Raw genomic sequence first — 18,151 nt, forward strand, 5'->3', positions numbered from 1 at the left:
ATCATTCCTTCCAAAGAAATCCCAGGGCTGATCTCCTTCAGAATGGACTGGTTGGATCTCCTTGCAGTCCAAGGTTTGTGGTAAGTACTTAGTAAATTGTTGCTATTTTTTTATTGATTTTATTAAAACTTCATGTTTCACTTGGGTAATTATTTTATTTGTATGCTTTTTTCTCAGAAGAGGAAGTCTCCAGCTTCTTTTAAAAAAAAAGAAAAAAAACCTTCAGAAATACATTTCAGAAATACAAAAGTCATAATTTCTTTTTTTTTTCTGTTTTATTTAATTGAAGTATAGTTGATTCACAATATTGTGCCAATCTCTGCTGTACAGCAAAGTGACTCAGTTATATACACACATTCTTTATGGTTTATTACAGGGTATTGAACATAATTCCTGTGCTATGCATTAAGACCTTGTTGTTTATCCATTTGAAAGACAGAAGGTTGTATCTACCAACTCCACACTCCCAGTCCATCCCTCTCCCTCAACCCCAATCCCTTTGGCAACCACAAGTCTGATCTCTATGAGTCCGTTGCTGTTTTGTAAATAGGTTCATTTGTGCCATGTTTTAGAGCTCATGAATAAGTGATATCATATGGTATTTATCTTTCTGACTTTCTCCACTTAGTATGATAATCTCCAGTTGCATTCATGTTGCTGCAAATAGCATTATTTTGTTCTTTTTTGTGGCCAGCAGTATTCCATTGTATGTATGTGCCACATCTTCTTTACCCATCCATCTGTCAGTGGACATTTAAGGTGTTTCCATGTTTTGGTTATTATGAGCAGAGCTGCTATGAACGTAGTTGTGCATTGTCAGGAAGCATTTAACAGGAGGCTTCCTGTGTGCTGTTTCGGATCTGTCAGGAATCCTCTGTTCCTTATTAATTCCTGAATATTCAGGAATTCGGAGGAGAGGCAAGCCTCTCCCGGGGCTGACGGATCCAGGCATTTCCTTCGTTATTTTTTTCAATAAGGTGATAAGTACCCTCTTCCTTCCTGTGAACCATAGGGTAAAAGTGATTGTTTACAACTCTCTCTCTAATATGGATCGCCTATGTATTGTAAGTCTGGAATTTTAATCTTTATCTTTGTTGAGAATAACTACCTTGTAAGACAGTACATATGCCCACACCATGTTGATTAAAACACCTTTGCTCCATCAGAGCTTTGGTCCCCGTGTCTTGCTTTCTTTCTCTCTCTCTCTCTAAGGCTGATTTTCTGGAGCACAGAAACCCATCGTGCTCACTCTCTTGCCCAGGCTTCTAAGAGCCTCTCGAGAAGGCGCACTGTGCTTTCAACCCCCTCGAGAGGGCACCAGGTATCTTCGTGAGCGACGCAAGCCCTGTGTCAAAGGACTTTATTGGTTTTTTGCGTAAACCAAGGAATATCAGCCACTCTTTCTCTCTCTTTACTTTCTTATCATCGACTCCGGGCCACCAGGTTCTGGTCCATTAAAGGACTTCAACAGTGCATGTATCTTTCTGAATCGCAGTTTTGTCCAGGTATATTCCTAGGAGTGGATTGCTGGATTATGCGGTAATTCTATTTGGTTTTCTGAAGAACCTCCGCACTGTTTTCCGCAGGCAGCACCAGCATTGTAGGAGGGCTCCCTTTCCTCCACACCCTTTCCAGCATTTGTTACTTGCAGGCCAAAAGCCATTATTTCTTCACCCGTTTACAGAAATTAGTATAGAAGAAAGACTGGTGTTGAAGAAACCAGTTCACAATGCTAGAGAAATTAATTCCTTAAAGAACTCTATCAAGGGTCAGCAAAAGAAACTAAATCACCTAACTCTAATGAGATTAGAGTACAAAAGTCATTAAGACCAACACAGGGCAATTGCTAAAGATAAGAAAGTGGGTTTTTTTTTTTTTCATTTTTTTTTAAAACAAAGCTCCCAGATATGCAAAAGACTTATCAAGAGATCTCACCAGTTGGGCACAATCCTGGTACCTGAGGGTAGGGGCTATATTCAAATCCTCCATTCTCAGACTGCAATTTGGAGGAAGATGTCTAAGTCTTTGAACTTCAGCTTCCTTAGCTGTTAAGTGGGGTGGATGTCAGTATTGTGATGATTAAACAACAGATGAAAGGACTTATAAACTATAAAGTACAATCCAAGCATCATGAGTTCTTCTAAAATGTATAATAGATTAGATTTTTAATTCATAAAGTTACGTATGCTCTGCCCATGAGTAACATTCTATCTACAACACAGTTATTTGTAACATAAGAAACCCAAGTGGGGACTTCCCTGATGGTACAGTGGATAGGAATCCCCCTGCCAATGCAGGGGACATGGGTTCCATCCCAGGTCTGGGAAGATTACACACGCCCCAAGGGCAACTGAAGCCCACATGGGTAACTTCTGAACCCCACACACCCTAGTCTGTGCTCCTGCAACAGGAGAAGCCACCACAATGAGAAGCTCATGCACCACAACAAAAAAACAGCAACCCCCCACCCCTCCTCCCTGGCTCATGTCAACTAGAAAAACCCTGTGCATATCAATGAGGACCTAGCACAATGAAAAATAATTTTTTTTTTAAAAGGAAAGAAACCCAATTGAAATAATTTTTTTTTTCCGCTGTACCACGTGACATGTGGATTCTTAGTTCCCCAGCCAGGGATTGAACTTGCATCCCCTGCATTGGAAGACAGGTTCTTAATCACTGGATCACCAGGGAAGTCCCTGAAATAATTCTTAAGCCAACACATTTTCCTTGCTCAAAGATTACTCTCCCAGCAAGTTTCAGGCTATATTCTAGAGTATCCCATTTTTATTTTCTTAGACTTGCTAGGGTTTGCTGCCCTCTTTGGCAACCCACTCCAGTACTCTTGCCTGGAAAATCCCATGGACAGAGGGGCCTGGTGGGCTGCAGTCCATGGGGTCGCTAGGAGTCAGACACGACTGAGCGACTTCACTTTCACTCTTCACTTTCATGCATTGGAGAAGGAAATGGCAACCCACTCCAGTGTTCTTGCCTGGAGAATCCCAGGGACGGGGGGGCGCCTGATGGGCTGCCATCTCTGGGGTCGCACAGAGTCGATTTGCTGAGGCTATTACCTGAAGGCGGTAAAAGTGCATTACCATGACGTTTCAGGTCCTCTTGCAGAGTCCTTTGAGTATTTGTGGTTTGACTCAGTTTATGGTGTGACTGGGTAAGGATGTGCATAAGATCCACCTCCTTAATGGCCTCTTGACTCCATTTAAAAACTCCTTGACATAAGAGTCGGACACGACTGAGTGACTGAACTGAACTGAACTGACATAAAGTAAATGCATTTTATTTCACATTTCATATTTTCCCCTTTTCATCCAGATTTGTCTCTGAAAGCATCACTGACTTCTAGACTTGCTTTGTCTCACATCACTGGGATGAACTTCTCCCAGAAAATTAGATCTCATGCCAGGGGAATTTTTTAATTTCTGCTGGCTATTTCAGAGAGTCAGTGTGATAAGGATTAAGCCACATCTGACTAATAGGGAAGTACTCAGGAAAAGACTTGGGCAATTTCATCACCCAGAAATTTCATTGTTACTTGAATGTTTAAGTGAATAAACCTTCAGTTCAGTTCAGTTGTTCAGTCATGTCCGACTCTTTGCACATCAGGGTCTTTTCCAATGAGTCAGTTCTTCACATCAGGTGGCCAAAGTATTGGAGCTTCAGCTTCAGCATCAGTCCTTCCAATGATTGATTTCCTTTAGTATTGACTGGTTGGATCTCCTTGCAGTGCAAGGCACTCTCAAGAGTCTTCTCTAACACCACAGTTCAAAAGCATAAATCCTTTGGCACTCAGCTTTCTTTATGGTCCAACTTTCACATCCATACATGACTACTGGAAAAACCATAGCTTTGACTAGATGGACCTTTGTTGGCAAAGTAATGTCTCTGTTTTTAATATGCTGTCTAGCTTGGTCATAGCTTTTCTTCCAAGGAGCAAGCGTCATCTAATTTCATGGCTGCAGTCACCTTCTGCAGTGATTTTGGAGTCCAAGAAAACAGTCTCTTACTGTTTCCATTGTTTCCGCATCTATTTGCCTTAAAGTGATGGGACCAGATGCCATTAGCCTTACCATCATTTCAATCCATTGAGAGACCACAGTCTTGGTATCTGTAGAAGCTTTGCAGCAGGTCTGAGTGAGGAGCAGCGTAGGTCTAACTACAAGCACACATAGCAAAATTCTAATAATCATAAATAATATTTGAAGTCCTGATCTTATCTAAGTGCCCAGAGCTGAAGACAGCCAGCTGAAAACGTTGATAGGGAACAAAGAAGCTTTGTGCTATTTTTCTAATGTTTCAAGTTCTACTTCAGATTCACCAGAAAGTTTGTGTGTGTGTGTGTGTGTGTGTGTGTATGTTTTTAATATTTATTTATTTGGCTGCACCAGGTCTTAGGTGTGGCCCTTGGGATCTTTACTTGAGGCATGTGAACTCTTAGTTGTGGCTGTGGGACCTAGTTCCCTGACCAGGGATCAAACCCGGGCCTCCTGCGTTGGGAGCATGGTGTCTTAGCCACTGGACTACCAGGGAAGTTCCGAAATTCACTGCCAGTGTTAATCTAGGTGCAGCAGAAGGTGTTGGCTAGGGCATTCTATCAACGGCTGCCCCATGCTGCAAGGAGATAATGAAGCCCTATTTGATTATCTAATACAACCCTCACTGGGGAGCCAGGCATTCCCATTGTTGTTGGGCCAAACCTCAAGTGGTAGATTTTGTTAATTTAGCTGTGGTCCAACAGGTCAGTATGGACTGCACCAGTTCAAGGAACAAATCCTTTCACATGGCAATCAATGGAGAGTATGTGAGGGTATAAAAAGTGGGCAGCCGAGTCTCATCTCGACCAATGAGATTTTGGCTGGATTTCTTTCTCTAACAAGAACTTAAAGTTAAGTGAAATGCTATGGTATAATCCAGCTGTGTAAACATTCATAAGTCCATGGTTCTCCTTTGTAATCACATACAAAGGTGGACCTTGAAGGAGAACATAGTCTCCAGTCAAAAGTGTGATTGTTCACGTTTCCATTGACAGGTTATGAACTTAGGGATACATTCTAGCCACGGATCATGCAGCCATTACAGCCTATTAAGGGGCCAGCCAAAAACCATCTGGCCCCGGTGCAGCAAAATGCTTAACACAGACTTGTGAGGTCACATTTCTTACAAATTTTGGTCAGCCATTTGCTTCTCGACAGAGGTAAAAGAAAAAAGAAGATCCAAGCAGGTGAAATGTTTAGAGGAACAGGACTTTAGAGAAATGTTTTGTAACAGTGTTAAACAGAAACAGAGTAGAGATCATGATCTTATCATTTTAACCCTGTAGACAACTTTTACCTCGACAGAGGTAAAAGAAAAAAGAGATCCAAGCAGGTGAAATGTTAAAGGAACAGGACTTTAGAGAAATGTTTTGTAACAGTGTCAAACAGAAACAGAGTAGAGACCATGATCTTATCGTTTTACCCTGTAGACAACTTTAAGGGCTAAATGCTTAAAATCTACCAGACCAAGGAGAAATTGGTGATAAGGTGTATAACTAGGCTTCCCTTGTGGCTCGGATGGTGAAGAATCTGCCTGCAAAGCAAGAGACCCAAGTTCAACTCCTGTGTTGAGAAGATCCCCTGGAGAAGAGAATGGCAACCCACTCCAGCATTCTTACCTGGAGAATTCCATGGACAGAGGAGCCTGATGGGATGCAGTCCATTGTGTCCGACTGTGTTGGACACGACTGAGAGACTAACTTTTCACTTTAGTGTGTGTGTATATACCAGCCTGCTTCTGAATATTGGGAAAGCTGTGAGCATCAGACATTATCTGCTTCACTTTCTAGTTAACTTCCAACATGACTAAGTGACTAACACACATAAGTAGACTGTCCTTAAATCTGGAAGATTGAGGTCATGGAAACATATCCCACCCTCAGAGAGAAGTCCTCCAGCCTCTATAGTTTGAGAATAGATCACTAGAAGAATATCTCCTCATTTGCCAGAAAAGTGCCCTCGAGGAAGGTAAAAAAATTCAACATTAAACAAATTCCAACAAAATGCTGACTGGTCATCATCTTGGACATAGTAAAGTCACTAAGTGATAGTCTGAGACCACCAGCCAACTGAACAGGCCTTCTTTAGCAAGGATATTGAAGTAGTATCATTAAACTCAGTAAATTTATCAGTACAGTAGAGCAGCTCTTTTATGAAAAGGCTCAGTAATGAGGTTAGAGTAGTGTGTATGTCCCTGGAGAAGGAAATGGCAACCTACTCCAGTATTCTTGGTTGAAGAATCCATGAACAGAGGAGCCTGGTGGGCTATAGTCCATGGCATCACAAAGAGTCGGACATGACTGAGAGACTAACTTTTCACTTTAGTGTGTGTGTATATACCAGCCTGCTTCTGAATTTTGGGAAAGCTGTGAGCATCAGACATTATCTGCTTCACTTTCTAGTTAATTTTCATTTTATTTCTCCAGTCACTTCACAAGTCCAGTTGGGCACTGGAGCCTTTGTAAGTTGAGAAACACGGGAATTCCCAGTGGTTAGGACTCCACACTTCCAATGCTGGGGCCCGGGTTCAATACCTGATTGGTGAACTGGGATTCCCACAAGGTGTGTGGTGCACCCAAAAAGAAGAGAAACATGAATCCAAAAATTTGCACCTTCCAGCGTTGTAGGACAAGACTTAGTTGAGAGTGCCTGTTATGGTTCTTTTCACCTAGGATGTAAAGAATCTTTAAAAAAATTTTTTTTAATTAAAAAAATAATCTTTTTGAAGATGTTATTTCCAGTAGACGAAACCACCTGCTTATAGAATACGATGTGTGTAGTCTCGTCTCTGAGGAGCACCCTGTGGACAGATTGTGCTATGAGGGCATGTTTTTTATCTAAGGCTCTGATTAGTCCATTGCAATAATGAAGCATGTCTCCTTTAATTAGTTGAATATATCGAGAGCAGAGAGAGACAATGATTTCAAGTGGTGACAGACTGCTTCCCAAAGGAAGTATAGAGTAGGCCAGACCCCACAGACTTGCTTCATAATATGGCCAGTGGAATGTATTCCCTGGTCACCATGCAGTTCTGAGAGCACAGCCCATGTAGGTGTAACCTTTTCTCTTTTTTTAAAAAATATGTACTCATTTATTTTTGGTTGCCCTGCGTCTTTGTTGCTGCACTTGGGCTTTCTCCAGTTTCAGAAAGCGAAGCAGGGGCTCTCTCTAGCTGTGAATGGCCTTCTCATGGCGGTGGCTTCTCTTGTTGTGGAGCACGGGCTCTGGGCATGCGGGCTTCGGTAGTTATGGTGCACCAGGCTTGTTGCTCCGAGGCAGTGGACTCTTTCCAGACCAGGGATCGAACCCATGTTCTCTACATTGGCAGGTGGATTCTTATCACCGTACCACTGGAGAAGTGCCTAACCTTTTCTAACAATATTTCTACATTCTTCAATCTAATGAGGAAACATACATATCATAACAAGCACAAATTTATAGCCTTGGGAAGGAGACAACTGAATTAAATCCTTTTGCCATATCTTAAAAGGCCCTTTGTGGTGGTGGTGGTTTAATTGCTAAGTAGTGTCCGACTCTTGCCACGCCACGGACCACCAGGCTCCTCTCTCCATGGGATTTCCCAGGCAAGAATATTGGAGTGGTTGCTATTTCCTACTCCAGAGGATCTTCCAGACCCAGAATCAAACCCATGAGCCTATATCTCCTGCATTTCAGGCAGATTCTTTAACCCTGAGCCACTGGGGAGCAAATCAAACACATCCAGGGACAGTTTGGATAGTTTTCCTGTTTTTTTTTTTTAAGGATGTACAGCACAAGCTAATTGTGCCTCCTTAGAGGCCTTAAAAATATTTCCTGGGTCTTCCCTGGTGATGCAGTAGATAAGAATCTGCCTCCCAATGCATGGGACACAATTTCAATCTTTGGTCCGGGAAGACCCCATATGCTGCAGAGCAATTAAGCCTGTGCTTCACAACTAAAGAGCCTGTGCTCTAGAGCCCGAGTGCTGTAACTACTGAAGCCCACGTGCCTAGAGCCTGTGCTCTGCATTAAGAGAAGCCACAGAAGTGAGAAGCCCTCCCACTGCAACAAAGAGTAGCCCCTGCCTGCCAAAATTAGAGAAAGTCCACACAGAACGCAACAAAGACATGGCACAACCAACAGTAAATAAATAAAACAATCAATTAATCAAAAAAAAATTCCCTAACAGTATTGTCTCATTTATCACAGCCCAGTGGATCATCTGATGAGTCATTGCCATCAGGAGTCTTTACATGGACTCTGGCAAGACAGGTCTTCTTTGAGGGCCATACCATAGATTAGTTAATGGGCTAAAAATATAGCTATTATCAGCCCAATAAAACCTTTATGCACTGCCTTCAATTGGGCTTCTTTGATCACTTCCATTAGATCCTCTTTGAGAATGTAGACAAAATTTAATAAAACCTTTCAGGTTGGGTGGCTCCTAAGGTGGCTGTTCTCGCAGCCTGATCAACCAGATTATTTCCTTTGGTTTCATTTGAATTTAATTTGAATGTCCAAGCACCTTCATGATGACCAGGACAGAGAGAAGTTGGATTGATTCCAACAAATCATTCACCCAATTTCCATTCTTAATCTGGTTTCCTGGAATCTTTGTTTCCAAAGTGCCAAAGTTAGAAACTACCACAAAGTGACTGTATAGATATTCACAGTTTTACCTTCTTTTTGGATGTGCAAACTCAGTTAAAGCACAGAGCCCTGCGTGCTGGGCTGAAGTACCAGTGGTTACTGGAGCTTATTCAGTTACTTCAAAGGAGGAAGTGATTGCGTACAATGTTTTCCTTCGCCATTGTTCATATAAGAAACATCAGTAAACTTAAGTAAACTTAAATTTCAGTGTTAGCTAGGTATTTCTTGTAAGTCAGCTCCAAAGATTAATAACTGATCAGTCAGGGTTAGACAGTCATGAGGAGTTTGGTCAGCAGGTAAAAGGAGAAGGTTTGTAGGGTTAAGGTTGTGGTGCTGGGAAAGGGTTTCGTGAGACGTTAGTAACAGCATTTCATGTGAGGTAATATGGCTTACAGAAAGGCATTGAGTGTGATAAGAACTGAGCAAAGTTCCTTCTGCTCAGGGAACATAGATGATGAGTGGACAGCCCATAACCATTTCCTGAGTTGATTTTGTAAAGCTGCTTTTGAAATAGCTCTCAGGCATGGGGGAAGACCTCTGGCTAACAAGGTCTAATTATTGACTGCAATGACCAAGGACTCAGTGTAGACCTTTGTGCCTTTTTGTAAACACTCCTAAGGCATTCCCCTCCCTTTCCTACACAAAGAAGGGGAAAAGGAAGCTGGTAACTGCTGCTGCTAAGTCGCTTCAGCCGTGTCCAACTCTGTGCGACTCCAGAGATGGCAGCCCACCAGGTTCCCCCGTCCGTGGGATTCTCCAGGCAAGAACACTGGAGTGGGTTGCCATTTCCTTCTCCAATGCATGAAAATGAAAAGTGAAATTGAAGTTGCTCAGTCGTGTCCAACTCCTAACAACCCCATGGACTGCAGCCTACCAGGCTCCTCTGTCCATGGGATTTTCCAGGCAAGAGTACTGGAGTGGGTTGCCACTGCCTTCTCTGAAGCTGGTAACTAGGAAGACCTAAAGCAGATGCTCTGAGGACTTCCCTGGTGGTACAGTGGATAAGAATCTGCCTGCCAATTCAGGGAACATGGGTTCGATCCCTGGTACGGGAAGATTCCACATGCATCAGAGCAATTAAGCCCATGCACTACAACTACTGAATCTGCTCTCTAGAGCCCAAGAGCCACAACTCCTAGAGCCCGCATGCTCTAGGGCCCTTGAGCCACAGCTAATGAGCCCCTGTAACCTAACTACTGAGCCCAAGGGCTACAACCACTGAAGCCTCTGAGCCTAGAGCCTGTGCCTCAAAACAAGAAAAGCCACCGAAATGAGAAGCCCGTGCACCGCAAAGAAGAGTAGCCCCTGCTTACTGCAACTGGAGCAAGTCCAGAACAACCAAAAATAAAGTAAATACATAAATAATTTTTAAAAATAAAGCAGGTGGTTTGAGAAGTTTGATTTTCAGGATCTGGAGAGTCATAAAGGTGTTTTCTTCCCAATTTAAAGGATCTAGTCTTTCAGCTTTGAGCAATGTATAAAGAGAATAGGCTATTAAGGAAAAATAAGGTATCCAGTTCCCATTAGTATCCAGCCAGACTCCAAAATCCTTGGTGTTGTCTTTTGGTCTGTGGCTACTGGAAATTTAAGACACTGAATCCTATTAGGGTCTAAAAGGAGTCCTTATCTGAGATCAGGTATCCTAGGTATTTGGAGAAGGCAATGGCACCCCACTCCAGTACTCTTGCCTGGCAAATCCCATGGACAGAGGAGCCTGGTAGGCTGCAGTCCATGGGGTTGCTAGGAGTCGGACACGACTGAGCGACTTCACTTTCACTTTCATGCATTGGAGAAGGAAATGGCAACCCGCTCCAGTGTTCTTGCCTAGAGGATTCCAGGGACGGGGGAGTCTGGTGGGCTGCCGTCTATGGGGTTGCACAGAGTTGGACATGACTGAAGGGACTTAGCAGCAGCAGCAGCAGCATCCTAGGTATTTGACCAGCATTTGAACAACTTGTAATTTCTCTTTAGAAACCTAATGAACTATAATTGCTAATGGCTTGAGGAGACTGATGGCATTTTGCTTACTTGTTTCCCTAGAAAAGGAAGAGAAGAAGCTTATCAACATGTTGTAAGAGGGTAGATAGATAGACCCTTGTGGGAAAAAATGACATCTACTAAATCACTGTTTAGGATCTGTGAAAAGTAGGAAGGGCTTTCAGTCTAGCTAGGTGTATTGTTGTTCTTCCCACATGAAAGCAAATAAAAATTGACTTTCAGAATCCACAGGGATGCTGCAAAAGGCACCACAGAGGTCTTCTATGGTGAAAAATTTACCCTCTCTAGGTATTGTCATTAAAAGGGTATGAGAGTTAGGGGCAGTCAAATGATGAGGGATAATGATGTTCTAAATAGCCCTCGAATCTTGGATGAATCTCTATCCTCTTCCTTGGATTTCTTCATAGGGAAAATGGATGTAAAACAAGGGCTGGTGCAGGGACTGTGGGGTCTTGTGTCTTATATTCCCTTGTGATTGAAGTGAAGCGAAGAGAAAGTTGCTCAGTCGTGTCCAACTCTTTGCAACCCCATGGACTATACAGTCCATGGAATTCTCCAGGCCAGAATACTGGAGTGGGTAGCCATTCCCTTCTCCAGGGGATCTTCCCAACCCAGGGATCTAACCCAGGTCTCCTGCATTGCAGGCAGGTTCTTTACCAGCTGAGCCTCGAGGGAAATTCCTGCCCAGGCCTCAGGAGTTAAAGGATATTGATTAATGTTTGGAAGAAGTTTACCAGGATCAATTTGAATTTGAATTGGGGGAGCTGGATGAATCCATGCAATGTCAGTTGTAGATTTTGCCCAGCATTTCTCAGGGACTTCTTTGAGGAGTTTTAACTTTCTGTTCTTTCAAGCTTGTCCTAAGGGCAAAAACTGCTAATAATAGAACTGAGGAGCTGGAATGCCATGAGTTGTCCAGGGAGCTGAATCAATCTCGAGAATAATCTCCCATTTTGAGAAGAAGAGATGACAATGTGATATTGTTGCAGTAAAAAGGAAGAAAAGAGGAATGAGGCTTTTTTCTTTCCCTTTCCTGAGAACAAAGAAGATAAAGAGAATAGTGAGCAGGCCTGAACACTCCTAGTTTTTTTTTTTAACTGCTCCTAACTGCGTATCTGTAACTAAGTTTGCTTTTCTGCCCTCTAACTGCAGGATCTACACTTTGTACCTATTTCCCTTTGACTCTAGGCTAAATACATCTTGTATCTGGTGTTTACCCTTACAACACCCTTCGCCTTGTAGTTAGATATCAAAAAGAAGGCCGCAGAACTACTGAACTGCCAGACTCACAGGATTACTGATGCCAGTCTATGACTGTCTTTGTAAAGGGCAGGAGGAAGAAATCAAGATCCAAACACTTTTGTTCCTCATCACCGACTCCTGACTGCGAGCCCTCGTCTTACATAAGCCCCCAGACTCCTTGTGGAGGCAGGAGAGGGGGAGGAACAGTTCCTGCCGCACGAGCCTACTGTGTTTCCCCTCTCCACCAGCTGAGAAATAAAGCCACCTTTCTATTCCCCCCAAACTCTGCTTCTGCACTTTTTATTCGGCTTCAGTGAGCAGAAAAAGCCAAGATTTTGCCCAGCAACAATATTTCTCTAAAAAGGTCTCTTTCTGGGAAGTTGACAGGAGCAGAACTGACCAGAGGTAAGGAATGATTGTCCTGGAGGGAGCCCAATTGGAAAGGGAAGGGAGTGGACTTGTAAACTATGGAGGGTTTTCAGGATATTCTCATCATTTGAATTATCTCAGTGCTCGGAGAAAAGGGTTGTTTGAGATTGGTGGGGTTGAGCACAGAAAGTGTGGCTCCAGTGTCAGTGAAGACAAGAAGGAGCTCACTTCCAATCATAAGTGAATTGTCACCCAGTTTGTTCTTGGAGCAAGCACAGTCCATAAGAAGAACTAAAGGCTTAACTTGGGACGATTGTTTAAAGTGTTTTAGTTTAAGGCAATCCTTTTTCCAATGGTCAGGCTTCTTATTCAAATGGCAGACATTTTTAGAGTTTGAAGGCTTTTGATTTAGTTTGTTGAAGCCTCTGGGAGGAGTCTGATAGCTGTTGAACCAGTAAATTTATGATTTTAGTGGTCTTTAGTTTATTTGAATTGTGAATGAAAAAAGTGAAAATGTTAGTTGCTTAGTCGTGTCCGACTCTTTGCGACCCCATGGAGCCCGCTAGGCTCCTCTATGGAATGCTCCAGGCAAGAATCCTGGAGTGTGTAGCCATTTCCTTCTCCAGGGGATCTTCCTGACCCAAGAATAGAATCTTAGTCTCCCGCATTGCAGGCAGAGTCCAATAGGTTTGCCAAATTAACCAAATCAGGAGTTGCCATGATTTCTCAATTAAGTCAGGCTCACTTTGCCCGAATTGAGATCTTCACCTGGGCCATATATGAACATGGAGTTAAAGACTCTATTATCTAAACAGAGTCTAACAATTTCAAGTCTGTTGTAATATCATGCACAGGTTTGTTAGTCCTTGAGTGCATGCTTTGATTTTATTCCAATCAACAGGTTTTAGGTTGGCCTGAGAAATGGCTTCATATAAAATTTTTCTATTTCTTGGGCTTTAGGGTTATCAGCTGGCAGGATACATTGCAGATCCTTTAAAGGAGGATTCCAGCCAGCTTTAGCCATCCAGTGTTGGGCCTGACCCCCAACAAAACTAATAAAAGATCAGGAAACAAAGGCTCATAGGTTTGAATGACAATGTTAAATTCCTTTGTAAAATGGTGAGGGTCTACAGTTACCTCGGAAGGTTCTTTGACTATAGCTAGCAACTCTTAGTCCAAAGTATATAACGTACATTTTAAAAGGTGCCCTCATCACTAGGTTTCGATTTAAATGTATGGATTTTCTATTTATTTTTCAGCTGTGCTACACAGCTTGCGGAATCTTAGTTCTCTGCCCAGGGATGCAACCCGTGCCCCCTGCAATGGAAGCGGGGAGTCCTAACCACTGGACTGCCAGGGAATGCCCTAAACGTTGAGTTTGAATTGGTTGAATGAAAGAGATTGGGGGTGGAGGCTGAAGAAGGGGGCCTCGAGGTTTGAGGGGTTAGGTGGGAGTTCAGCAAGGGAAGAAGGAGGGAGATGGGGGTAGGTGCAGAGGACAGAGTTGAGCAGGAACGGGTGACAGAATTATAAGTCTTTTGTAATTGAGAAATCTTTTCAGAAAGTTTAGAATTTGTATCTTGGAAGGGAGTTGTTTTGCTGTATCTCACTGTTCGTTGAACCCAGGGTAGGCAAGGCACAAGCAGGGAAGCAGGAAAAAATCTCAAGGAGCTGTAGATATTTATTCTCTTCTGACTGCTAGAGCAGCCATTGCACCAGAACGTTGTATTCTCTCCTCTCGAGGTTGACCCAGCAGACGCAGCCATAATGCACCCTCAAGGGCTTTTAAGGTGGAGCTTATATACACAGAACAAAATCGGCCCGTGGCCAAGCGGGTTCATTGTGATGCGCATGCGCAGTGCTACAAATGAGCTCAGCCATTACATAATCCTTTACCAAACATGGGGCGAGAGCGTGAGGCTGTGGGGTGAGAGCATGAGCACCGCCATCTTGGCTAGCTTGGTTTTTCCCTACGGATTGGGATTTCCCTGATAGCTCAGTTGGTAGAGAATCTGCCTGCAACGCAGGAGACCCCTATTCGATTCCTGGGTGGGGAAGACCCCCTGGAGAAGAGAGAGGCTACCCACTCCAGTATTCTGGCCTGGAGAATTCAAACAGACCTCAAAGAGTCAGATACCGAGGGACTCTCACTTAACAGATTGGGGATCAAAGAATTGCAGTTAACGTCACATAGATTCTGGTAGCAACCCAAACAGTGTCCTGCTGGGAAGTAAAAGTCAGGAGCTTTTAAAGGCAATGAAAGGAGGTTCGTATTACAAAGAATTTTAAGTGGAATTGGAGGCAGAAGCTAGGCTAAACAGGTTTGGGTGCAAAGGCTAACACTAGAGGGAGGGGAAAGCACAACTGAGGATTGGGACAGGTTTCAGGTGTTCTTGCAGAGTCCTGTGAATATTTGTGGTTTGGCCCAGTTCAAAAAGTCATAGTTCCATCTATGTATAAGGTTCACCTTGTTAATGGCCTCCAGGCTCCATTTTAAAACACCTTGCTATCAGTGAATTCATTTTCTTTCACATGAGAAATGCAATATTTCCTGCCATATCAGTAAACAAGGATGTCAAAGTCATCGGCAATTGCAGCCCTCCACGGTGAGCTAGTCATCCTGGAAGGAACTCAGGAAGGAGAGTAATACCTGCCATCTAGCACCCATTAGACTGCAGCCATTCCCTACAGTGAGCCCTGAGGAACTCAGGATGTGAAAAACACTAGATACTGGCCCCAAATAGCTGAGGTGCATGTCAACGGAATGGTTTCAATGAGCCCAGACTCTTGCATTCCCATACACAGAAATGAGCTAAATTCCTTAACCTGGGTTATCTGGTTTTCTTTAATTTACAAAAAATCTGCCCTTTGTTGCAAAACACCTATATAACCTGGCTCTCCCCCAACACACACACACCTCCCTACCCCTTCTCCAGGCCTTACCGCCCCCCCCTCCCCCCACCTCACTGCCTTCTCAGAGTCACTCTCTCAGGATTACTTAAGATGCTACCTCTAAAAATTTCCACCAAATAAAACATAACTTTCAGGTTGCGGTATTTTTTCAGTTGATACACATTTCACAAAACCTTACCAAGGTCATTCCCACTCTAAGGTTATAGGATACAGTACTAGGCATGTGGCCAACTATGTAAAATTAAACTGTTTTAGTTACATTTCAGAAGGGGGAGAGGACATGATTTATCATGTAATACAGATTAAATTTTAAAATCGAGGTTCACATGACCCCCTCCTTGGTTTTGATTAACTTGCTGGAGCAGCTCGCAGAACTCAGGCACACAGTCTACTTACTATTTACTGGTTTACTACAAAAAAATAAGATAAAGGATACAGATGAACATCAAGATGGAGTAGATACACAGGGCAGGGTATGTGGGGAAGGATATGGATTTTCCATGCTTTCTCAGGAGCACCACTCTTCCACACCTTCAGGTGTTTGCCTGGTGTTAAAGAAACTCTCCTAATCCAGTACTTTGGGATTTTGTATGGAGGCTCCAAAATCACTGCAGATGGTGATTGCAGCCATGAAATTAAAAGACGCTTACTCCTCGGAAGGAAAGTTATGATCAACCTAGACAGCGTATTAAAAAGCAGAGACATTACTTTGTCAACAAAGCTCCGTCTAGTCAAGGCTATGGTTTTTCCAGTACTCATGTATGGATATGAGAGTTGGTCTATAAAGAATTGATGCTTTTAAACTGTGGTGTTGGAGAAGATTCTTGAGAGTCCCTTGGACTGCAAGGAGATCCAATCACCCCATCCTAAAGGAGATCAGTCCTGGGTGTTCATTGGAGGGACTGATGCTGAAGCTGAAACTTCAATACTTTGGCCACCTCATGCGAAGAACTGACTCATTAGAAAAGACCCTGATGCTGGGAAAGATTGAGGGCAGGAGGAGAAGGGGACGACAGAGGATAAGATGCTTGGATGGCATCACTGACTCAATGGACATGGGTTTGGGTGGACTACAGGAGTTGGTGATGGATGGGGAGGCCTGGCGTGCTGCGGTTCATGGGGTCACAGAGTCGGACACGACTGAATGAACTGAACTGAACTGATGGAGGCTTTCTCATATAGGCATGGTTGATCATTCATTTCATTTCTAGCCCTTCTCTCCTGTCTGGAGAATAGGAGATGAGGCTAAAAAGCCCAAGCTTCTAATCATGGCTTGGTCTTTCTGGTGACCAGCCCTGCGAGGGGCCCACCAAGAGTTGCCTCATGAAAAGCGACTGCTGACACTGCTGTTACCCAGGAAATTGCAAGGGATTTATCAAGTCTGTGTTAGGACCAGGGTCAAGGACCGAATAGTAAAACAAAGATGCTCCTAGTGCTCTTACCACGTAGCAAATTATAAGAATTTTAGGAGATCTGTGTCAAGAACAGTGTGTGTGGGGCAGGGTGGGGACAGAGACTGGGTGACAGATATGTATTTTATGATCCCACAGCTATAAAACAGTTTCTTTGCAAGCAGTATTTTACTGCTTAAGGAAATTTAACCAAAAGTTTCGGACCTACTAAGTTTGTAAGTAGTGTTTAAAATGCTTTGAATGATCTGTAGTGTTAGACTTTTAGCACTGGTGCATGGGTAGATGTAGCATTTGCCACTTTCATTGTGTGAATACTCCCATTATGGTCAATTTCAAGCTACCTACATGATGTCACTGAAGTTGAAGTAGAAATCTGATATTAGCAACTTTAACAAATTATGTATTGATTTAAACCCAAGTAACCACGTTTTGTTTTCCTGAGCACAAAATCCTCCCTTACCAGTAAAAAACAAAGAAATTCAAATGAATACAGCTGGAGTAGGGGAGCAGTCAGTCAGAGATAAATGTGTGAATGGAAAACTTTACATTTGTTTTTCTGAATCTCACCATCTTTAAAACCAACATGCCAACTAGAAATCTGATAAATCCATTCAGGTAAAGGAAATAGGAACAAGATGTAACATGGACAATTTACTGTGATTTGACATTGATTATATTTAAATCACTCAGTAGGCAAATTTTAAGCAAGATAGGAAAGGCAGGAGCAAATTTAGCAAATCTGTGGGAGGTTTTAGGGCAGGATGTTCTTCCCACGGCAGCAATGAATTCCTAGCACACCTACGCAAAAAGGTACATGTAGTTTCCACCATGCTTCCATGCCACTACAATGGCATGCATGAATTACTTGGCTGATGCTCTCAAGCGCGTCAACAATGTCAAAAAGAGACCCAAATGCCAAATTCTTATCAGGCATTGCTTCAAAGTCATTGCTCGGTTTCTAACTGATGCTGAAGTATGGTTACATTGGTCAATTTGAAATCACTGATGATCACAGAGCTGGGAAAATTGTGAACCTTATGGGTGGTTAAACAAATGTGGAGTGATCAGTCCTAGATTTGGCGTGCAACTCAAAGATCTAGAAATATGGCAGAATAATCTGCTCTAACCTGTCTGTTTGGTTTCATTGTACACTAAGTCCCTTACATACAAACAAGTTGCATTTCGAGAGCACGTTCTTAAGTCTAATTTGTTTATAAGTCAAACAAATCAGCCTAAGTACCCAGTTAACACAGTCAGCTATATAGTACTGTACTGTAACAGATATATACTTTTCATACCAATAATGCATAAAAACAAACACAGAAAATGAAGAAAACATTTTTAATCTTATGGTACAGTGCCTTGAAAAATACAGTAGTACAGTTAGCATTCAGGGGCTGGCACTGAGCAAGACGAGTTACCGACTGGAGGAGGGAGTAGAGATGGGAGATGGTAAAATTGAAGGATTATCAGCAATAGGAGGTGGAGGGCAAGCTGCAATTTCATTCATGCCTGATGCTGATGGAACACCCGCTGGCCTCT

General features: G+C 42.9%; 1 long non-coding RNA gene across 1 annotated transcript; it reads left to right on the forward strand.

Moving 5' to 3' along the window:
• The first annotated feature begins 25 nt into the window (after positions 1-25).
• Positions 26-12,198, forward strand: LOC123333628. The gene is made up of 2 exons (XR_006551040.1): positions 26-80; positions 12,002-12,198. It is a non-coding gene; the product is annotated as an uncharacterized LOC123333628 (long non-coding RNA).
• Positions 12,199-18,151: the final 5,953 nt, after the last annotated feature.

This window comes from Bubalus bubalis, chromosome 5 (genome assembly GCF_019923935.1).
Source record: "Bubalus bubalis isolate 160015118507 breed Murrah chromosome 5, NDDB_SH_1, whole genome shotgun sequence".
Taxonomy (NCBI): Eukaryota; Metazoa; Chordata; class Mammalia; order Artiodactyla; family Bovidae; genus Bubalus; species Bubalus bubalis.